The sequence below is a fragment of the Rhinolophus sinicus genome, linkage group LG05 (genome assembly GCF_036562045.2).
Source record: "Rhinolophus sinicus isolate RSC01 linkage group LG05, ASM3656204v1, whole genome shotgun sequence".
Taxonomy (NCBI): Eukaryota; Metazoa; Chordata; class Mammalia; order Chiroptera; family Rhinolophidae; genus Rhinolophus; species Rhinolophus sinicus.
This window is the reverse complement of record NC_133755.1, coordinates 81,747,349-81,757,109: the sequence shown is the minus strand read 5'-3', so window position 1 is coordinate 81,757,109 and position 9,761 is coordinate 81,747,349.

Genomic DNA, 9,761 nt, shown 5'->3' with positions numbered 1-9,761 from the left:
CATTGACTCTATTCCCTATGCTGTACTCCACATCCCATGACTATATATATATATATATATATATATATATATATATATATATATATATATAATTATAGTTGACATTCAATATTGTCCTACTTCAGCTTCAGGTGTACAGCGCAGTGGTCAGGCATCTACACTGTCCATGAAGTGATCCCCCTAATAAGGCAAGTGCCCATCTGACACCCTACAAAATCTTTACAACATTATTGATTATATTCCCCTAACTGTCTTTCATATCCCTGTGGCAACACTTTGTGTTTCCTAATCTCCTCACCTTCTCCCTCATCTCCACCACCCCCATAATGTTTTTTGTCTTGTCTGATGCCAGTAAAGGTATGCTAAGTTTTCTTGGGGGGAGTGTTAACATTTGCCTACTATATCTTTTCCATCCTTTTACTTTCAGACTTTCTGTATCTTAGATGTGCCTTACATGTGCCTTTTGTAAACAGTATGTAGCAGGACTAAAAAATAAATGTATGTATAGCTCAACAGAATGCATAGATAAGCAGTATATTAACTTCCTTTTTGAATAACGCGAGAAAGACCTCAGACGCTTTGCTGCTGGGTCATCCGCTCCTGCCTGACTTAATTTTGTTCTGTATTGTAGGTCTGTCTTTTTTGCTTTGCACCCTCTAATTCTACCTTATTATTGTTATTTTATATGTTGGGGTTTGTTTGGTTTCCTCACATGCTCATCTGATTTGCTCACTATTTCCTCAAGCATTCCAGACTCCCTTCCTGGAGTCATTTTCCTTCCTCCTGAAGTGCATCCCTAAATATAGGTCTCATAGTGGCATGGACTCCCAGTTTTGTTTTGTTTTATGATTCTAAACAATTATAAAATATAGTGCATGTGTAGAAACGTGCGTAAAACAACAATTGACAGAATAATTATAAAATTACACTAGGCCACCAACATGTTCCTCAGTAACTACCTTTCATGTCAATCATATCCTTGCTTTTCTTTGTAGTTCCACCTATACATACTTCTGATATAATAGAGATGAATTTTGCCTACTTTTGAACTTTATACAAGTAGAATCATACTGCATGTGTTCTTGTGTCTCTCTTAGCATTGTGTTTGGATAGTTCATCTAAGTTGCATGTAGTTGCAATTCACTCATTTTTATCGCCATATTGCCTTTTATCATATCAATATGCCATGATTTATTTATCTAGTCCCCAGCTGATGAGTGCATGAACTGTTTCCAGGGAGGCTATCACGGGCAAGGCTGCTGTGAGCACTTTCAGGAGGTCTCCTCTGCGTGCATCTGTGTGTTGTGTGTGTGTGTGTGTGTGTGTGCGCGTGTGTGTGCGTGTGTGTGCACACACACACACGCGCACATACTTCTCCAGTCCAGTGTACATACCCAGGAGTGGAATTGCTGGTTAGGTTATAGGTTAGGCATATTTTCAGTTTCACCAGATAATGCCCCAATTTATACTCATTTACACTCAGGCACCCATTTGCACTGCTACCACATCCTTACCAACACTTGGTTTTGTCAGATTGTAAAACTCCCCCGGTTTTTGTTTATATGTAAATGATTTTACTTCATCCTGGTTCTCGAAAGATGGCATTTCTGGGCATATAATTCTAATTTGACATTTACTTTTCCTTAACATTTGAAGATATTATTCCACTGTCTCCGACACCTGCTGTGACTTCTGAATCTAGGTGGATCTGTCCTTTCCCAACAGCTGCTTTAAGATCTCTTGGTCTTTTGTATTCTGTAGTTTCACTACAAGGTATTTAGGTGTGGGTTTCTCTGTATTTGGCTCTTTGGAATACGTGCTGTCTTGGTGGATGTGGGCTGTTTATCACTTCTGGTGATTGCATAGCCATTACCGCTTATATGTTTGCTTATGCCTATCTCTCATCTCTTAAATATTTTATTTCTTCCTTTCTCTCTATTCTCTTTTTCAGATGTTCTGATAAATATATGTTATCTTTTTTTATTTTAGCTTTCACATCTCTTAAAATCTCTTTAAAACTCTTCATTCCTTTGCCTCTCTGTGCTGTTTGCCAGGGAGTTTCTTTGGATGTAACTTCAGCTCACTAACTCTCTCTTCAATTGTGTCTAATATGCCTTCAACAGGTTTTAAGTTTCAACCACTGTGTTTTTTATTTCTTGAAATTCCATTTTAAAAGCCAGCTGTTCATTCCTAATTGTCTATTGTTGAGTGGTTTCTTTGCGAATGCATCTTTTATTTCTTTACCTAGCTCATAAATATATGATCTATATTTTGTATCTGAAAGTCCTCCAATCTTTTTAGGGATCTAAACCCACAGCTCATTGTTTCTGCTGATTCATAGACATAGTGACTCATCTCCTCATGTGTTGGTGATCTTTGATTGTGAGTTCATTATTTATTTAAAATCAGTAGGTGTCCTGTGGGCCTCAGCAGGGGCTTGGGGAAGCAGTTCTACAGTCAGCATTTGCTTTTCTATTTCTGCTGTTACCATGAGCACCACTGATCTGGGTTTATTTCATCTGCTTTGAATCAGGGACTCCAAGACTCCCCTTCCCCATTTTGAGTTGGCTCTAGTCTCAGTTTCCCAGTAACAGGGACATTTATCTGGCTGCCTGCTGACCCAGGCCTGGCCAGGCCCCAGTCCTTTGTCCAGCAGGGAGTATCCTTGGAGAAATGCCTTATCTCTTGTTAGGTCAGCTACATCTAAATGTGTTTTCCTGTTCTCAGCCATGATACCATAATGCTTCTCCCCCCAAATGGTCCATAGAAGCAAAAAATCCCTTATAGTCTCTAGTAATTTCCTTTCTACTTAAAGCATCATGCATGGATTCAATTGCTTGCACTAAAGATCAAATTTTAAGAGTGATTTTCCCGTGTGGTATAAAGTAGTCATCTATCTCCTTGTCTGCAAGAAGAGCAGCCCCTTCTCCTGGAGAACTGCTTGTTTTCCTCCTAGCCTGACCCCATGACTGGCAATCCTAGAACTCTGCCTCTCAGACTACAGAGCGGGGTCACATGATCCAAGATGGACAATCAGAGTCCTTCCCTGGGAGTTTCTGAGTTTGAGTGGGCAGAGAAGCTTCCTCCTCTTCCAGGCAACAGCATAGGGATGGAGCTCAGTGGCGAGGCAGTCGTGCTTCCCACGGGTTGGGAGCTCGCCTGCAGAGAATGCAGCCATTATGCCGAGAGATGAAAGAGGTGCAAGAGAGGGTGGGGATCGCCTTACTCCCGTTTTTATCTGTGGTCTGATCATGTGAGCCAACACTTCCTCCCTTGCTGCTCAGGTTTTCTGTCTTTTGCAGTCTTGCCTCTTACATGGTGAGATCATGGCTGGTTATTATTTTGTTTTCTGCCGTTCTGTGTTTTAAAAATGTTCTATCATCTACATACTTTTAAAAAATAAAAAGTATTATTAAAAACATTTTATAAAAAAGTATTAAGAAACTCCAGCATTCATTTCTTTGGTGAAACAAATAAGCTTACCCTTGGTTTTTGTAAAATGAGATCTTCACATGTTGGATTTGGCTAAAGCAGGGACCCACAGAGAGGGTGCAAATTGCACATCCATTCACGAAAAAGGTCTGGTTTCAGTTGTGTCACGTGTGTGTGATGGCTCTGACAAGTGGGCATTGGCCCTGGTCTCCCTGCCCCGGTGCCAACCTCTGCCTCTGCCTCACTGGGCTGTAATGTTTGAGGGGCTGCCTCATTCAGCTTGGTGTCCTTGGTGCCCTGGACTGAGCTGGCAAGAAACATTTTTATTAAGTGACTTATGCCAGACCTCCGATTCTGAGTCAAGCATCCCATAGCCTTCGGCTCGGACACCAACAAGTTGTGTGGTCTTGAGCAAATCATTTAGCTTCTCAGAGTCTTAGTTTCATCTCCTGTAAAATGGGCTTAGTAACTGGTCTTCTGCAGGGTGGTTGTAAGGATTAGACCCAATGCACGGAATCAACAGTCAATGAATTACGACAATGGGGGGAAGGAAAGGTTAAACGGCAGGTGCTGACAATCTCAGATTGTGAAAAAAGATGCTGAAAGATACTTTTCCTGTTGTCACTTAGGAATCAAAGTTGGGACAAAGAAGGGTTTGGGTTCACATTTTCTAGAGAAAGCAGACACTACTGCATGGCAGACTCCTCTCCATGGCTGATTAGAAAGTGGCTGAACCAGTTCTGCTTCTCCCACCGTTCTGCCTGGTACCAGCAGGGGCGGTGCATCACTGAACTGTCACTGCCCAGTTACCTAAGTTCCCTGTGCCTCAGCTGCCCCACCTGTAAATGGTGCCCACCTCCTTGGGTTGCTGTGAGGATTAAATGAGACAATACAGGTAAAAGAGAACAGTGATCAGGACCTAGGAGGTAAAATATGTATCTACTACTATTGTTGTTATTACCCAACTCTGACCTGTCCCCGACCTGCGTCTGTATAAGCAGGAACCTAGGAAATCCAGAGGAATCACTTGAGTCAAGGTCCCAGGAGGGAGGGCTCACCCTGGGAGAAACACTAGGGGCTCCTCTCTTAGAAGGTGGGGGTGCCCAGCATCTCATTCCCTGGCTGGATATCTACTCCCTCAGGCTGGTCCTCCCGCATGCCCACCTGAGCAGGTGAAGAGGAGGGGACAGAGGGTGTGTGGGTGGGATGGGGATGGCAGTGGGCAGAGCAGGATGAGTGAGTCACCTATGGTTGAGAGGACCCCGAAGGAAGTTAGGGCCATTTTCCTTCAGGGCTGGCCACTGTGAAAGGGACACTCAGCAACAGGAATAGAAGGGTGGACTGTGGGGTGGGTGCTGAGATGTGGTGAAAGGGGTAGAGCTGGCAGAGGGCACTGAACAGGCAGGGGACCCAACCAGGTCCCTAGAGCCACCATGCACACCACAGGAGGCCCTGCTCTGGACACGGGCCACACAGAAGGGAGATGGTCACTTCTCAGGGAGCTGATTACAGCAGAGGCCAGTGAGGTAGGGGGACCAGGTCCCTCCCTCCGCAGGCCCCTGGCAGGGACTGTGACAGGAAGGAGGAGGGCGTGTCCACTGTGAGGTAGAGTTTGAATGGGCACGAGATGGGACCGGGCTTTTCTGCAGGAACGTGCTGAGATAGCGGGAAGGAATGGGAGGGGACGCTGAAGGCGGGATTTGGGGAACAATCAAGCGCCTGTGATAGAGCCCCTGAGCTGAGCCAGCTCAGGAACCAGCGGGCAGCACGGCCTCCCTGAGGGCCCCAGTCGGCACCCCTAGCGTCTGGTTCAGCAAGGCCCCTTGCTGGGTGGTAGTCCCAGGACCTGGAGTGAAGCTGAGCCCCTGCCCTTGGCTGGACAACACGGCGACTCTCCTGGGCTGACAACCCCACCCAGGAAGTCCTAACCTAGGGGCTGGGGAAGGTGAGGCCACTAGACGGAGCCAGCTGGGTGTGGGGCCAGCTAGTTCAGCCTGGTGGCCTCCTTCCCTCTTGCCCTCCCTCTGTAGGGTCCAGCTCCGCCAGGCTCAGCTGACAGCAAAGGATCCTTAGAGACCCAGAGTCACAAAGCCCTTGGACTTGGAGCGGAGGCGGGGGGCCGGGCCAGGCCAAAGACTAGGTGGCGGCTCCCCTGGCAGCTCTGAGCCCAGGACTGGCTGAGGTCACCTGTCAGGAGGCAGCGGGGTGGTTTCCCTTACCGTGGCTATTCTACGGCCTTTCAGTTTAATTCTCCAGTTTGCTGAGTGAATGGAGGTGGATGGACCCAGTTCAGGAGCTGTGTACACCTGGTGGGAAACGATTTCAAAAACAACCTTTCTGAGCCCCAGTAAATATCACGAGGGTCATGATATTAACCTGAAAATGTTGTTGTGTGGGATAAATGAAATCGTGTAAAAGGTTTAGCACAGTGTTTGGGACACAGTAGGTGCTCAATAAATGGTGGGTTATTATTCTGCCTCCTCCCTTCACACCTGCCCCAGTTCCTAGCACCTTTATAAAGAAGGAATGGGTGGAAAGGAGAAATGATGGGGTTGAAGTGACCAGAAAGGTTGTTGGAGCGCCCTCTGGTGGCCAGTGGTGGTCAGAGGCCCAGTCAGAAACGATTCCAAGACTGGATGAGGGGCTGTACCCACCTCTGGAGAAAGTGTCACAGTCCTCCAGGGCCCAGCTTGGGGGCCAGCTGAGGACAGAGCTGTCCCATCCACTATCCTGAGACCCTCATGGGGAGGAGGGAGCAGCTCCTGTCCCTGTAGGGGACGCCTGTGCAATGGCAGGGACATCCAGTCCCCAAACCTGACACTTGTGCTGGGAGGGTGTCCTGGCTACCAACACTTGCTGCAGGTATGGCTGGAGGAAGGGGACATGGCAGGCGAGGGAGGAGGCTCCACGCAGCCCTGGAACTCCAAGTCACCTGGTCTCAGGCCTGTGGCTTCCCCTCTCCAGGTCGTTTCCTTCCCAGTGGACGAGTCCCCTGTCCCCCAGTGGGTCCATAGTTCAGGATTACAGTGGTTAACTTCTGCAACAGGAGATTCCCAGCAGGAGATTTTCTTTGCCACCTGACAGCTACTTTTCAGGGAGGTTAAGTGACAGCCAATGTCAAGCTTTGTGGCTATGCCTGGGACCCAGCATCCTGGCTCTGAGTACCACATTCTTCATGTTGTTTCTCATGGAGGGCCTCTTCTGCCCCCCCCCCCCCCCCGTCTTCAGCCCTGCCAGACTTACTCCTCCCAGCTGCTCGGGTGGCTTTTGCCCTCTTTACTTTGTAAAGGTGAGGGCTTCCGCTGGAAGAAACAGAAGTCCCTTGGGGCTGGCGCAGGGAACTATAGTTAGGAGCAGGGAGGGAGCCGGCCAGGCCTCAGGGAGGGAGCTCACTTCTTCCCCCTTCTCTCTAGGGCCACAGGTCATGAACTGCAGGTCCAGCCACACTATGGGGGTCAGTCTCCTTTTCTCGTGACCAAGTTCCTGGAAGAAAACATCAGGCTGGGTGTGAGCCTGCTGCTACGAGGGGCTTCTCCGAAGTCTGGAGGGCCTGCCCTGGGTGTTTGCCTGGGCAGCTCACCCACACTCAGCTTCCCTGGTGTCACCTAGGCCTGAGCCTGGTGCTTTCCCTCTGGGTTCCCACAGTATCTTGGGTTCACCCTACACAGTGGACAATGTCTTCTGAATTCCCCCTTCTCTAGAAATCCCCCATCACATATATAGCAGCCATGTTCTTCTACTGCCTCAGGCCTCTGGCTATATAGTTAACAGGGTCCGGAGGAGGCACCGGATCGGAACTGGGCCAATCATATTACCTTGACCTTGGCCAGAGCTAACTGGGTCCAGGCTGAGAATACATCACTTCCCTGTGGAGATTTTGAAACTGGGATCCAAGGAGTAGAGGTCAATCCCTTTCTCCTGTGGAAAGCAACACGGATTGAAACTCAGAAGCTCTTGGAGACCATGAGGGTAGAACAGCCTGTGGTTTCTTCCCCATCTTCAGGTGATGACCTCCTGATAGCTTTTTGGGAAGTGCCCTGGTCCCTGTGGTCTGATAGGACCGACAGACAAAGGGGTGGGCCCAATAACTGGGCTGGACCAATCAGATTCTCTCCTGGAGGTTTGGCACTTGTGCAGAAATACACAGAGAGACCAGGTAATTGGGGTTCACCCACCCCCCATAGCGGGGCCCCAAAAGTGGGGATGCCTGAAGCTCCTGCTTCCTGTTCTGTCCTCCCTGACACCTGGTTAGTAAACTGTGGTTTTCTTCTCCTTCTCCCTCTTCTTCTTCTCCCTCTCCCCACCCTCCCCTCCCCTTCCTCCTCCTCCTCCTTTTTTTTTCTAATTTTACAAGCTAGGAGTTTCCAATAAATTCTGCCTTTCTTTCTGTTCTCCAATGCTCCACCCACCACATGCACTTTTTAGTTTGAAAAATTTCAAAAGTTGCAAAGTTGAAAGGACAGTTCAATAAATATTCTTATCCCCTTCACTTAGATTCACCACCTGGTAATATTTGCCACATGTGTTCACATACACACATTCAAGCATTTGTGGTTCTTTCTGAATCATCTGCAAGTAACACTGCATCTCTAAGTCCTTCAGCAAACTCTCCTGAGAGTAAGGACGTCCTCCTCTATCACCGTAACACCACGGTCGCATTGTCCAGTTAGCACTGGTGCACAGTGAATCACCTTAACATTTGCTGGCTCACAGCAGCAGCAGCAATGCTTTTATTATCTATCTTGGTTCTGTGGGCTGACTAGGCTCAGTTGGGTGGCTGTCGCTTGGGATCTCTCCTGTGGTTGTAGTGAGATGGTTTTCCTCATTCACATGGCTGCTGGTTGAGACTGCCTGTTGCCTGGGACCTCAGCGGGGGTTGTTGGCCAAAACACCTACAGGTGGCCTCTCCAAGTGGCCCGGGCTCCCTCACCACATGGTAGCTGGGTTCTAAGAGTCAAGGTCTCAAGAGGCAGGAAGTGAAAGCTGCCAGGTCCTTCAGCCATGGTCTAAAACACTGGCCACCATCACTTCTGCCACATTCTATTGGTCAAGCAGTCACAGAGCTCAGACTTAGGGACAGGGCAGAGCCCCATTGCTAGACTGGAGGAGTATCAAATAATTGGGAAGCTATGTTTTAGAATTACCATGCAACCCCATACATTTAATATTGACAAAATAATATTACCTAAAACACAGTCTATATTTAAATTTGTCTCAATAATGTCTTTTATAACCATTTTTAAAAAATCCAGGATCCAATCAAGGTTAGGCACTGCATTTAGTTATCATGATTCTTTTGTATCCTAGAACATCCCCCATATATTTTGTCTTTTATGATATTACCATTTTTGAAGGGTCTAGTTGTCTTGTAGAATATCCTACAGTCCATATTTATCTGATGGTTTCCTTGTGATTAGATTTAGGTTAAAACATTTTTGATGAGACTATTACCTGGCTGGTCTTATACCTCCTACAGCACCCCTGGGGGACATATGTCAGTTTGTACCTTTGCTGGTGATGCTGAACTGGATCACTTGGTTAAGGTGGGGTCCACCAGGTTCTTTATATTATAGTAAAGGTACTTTCCTCCCTTTTCTAGGTTTTACTAAGGTCTCAGAGTTGACCATTCCAGGTCAACTTTTCTAAGTATTATACTTGATAGGCCTTTTCAACATGTAGATCATGCTGTTTATTTCTAGAACATTTCTTCTTTTGGGGGGGAAGTTATACCATTGTACACTGTTAGTTCTTTTCTATTGTTTTGTTTCTCTTCATTGGACACTCCAATTATGTGTATGTTGGATCGTCTTTTCATATCTTGTGTAACCATCTTTCTCTGTGATACTTTTTTTAAAACTTTGTTTTATTGATTTTATTTTTGTTCTCTTGGCTCTTTTCATTTCTTTTATTATATGAATGCCTCATTATATTTTCAGTTGAATTTAATTCCCTTGAGTACCTTGTAATTTAATCTTCCCTTCTGAGATGATTTTGACTTTTTCTGCAATTTCCTTCCTGATTTTTGTTAACTCTCATTTTCTGCTTCCTATTTTTTGTCCATTTCTGTTTGATGTTTAAAATTTTCTGATTTAAAAAGTGCTTTTCACATCTGCAAATGCTTGTTTAAAAATATTTAGTCCAAAGGAAAAAAAAAAAAAGGAAATATTTAGTCCAGGTTAGAGTGTGGTGTTAGAGTTTTCCTCTGCTTGGTGGTGTTTCTCTGGAGGAGAGTTTTCATCCACTGAAATGTTTTGATTCTCATTTTCTATTTTTCTCTTATAGTAGAGTTGTATGGATATTGTCTGTTTTTGTTTTTTTTCTGTTCATGT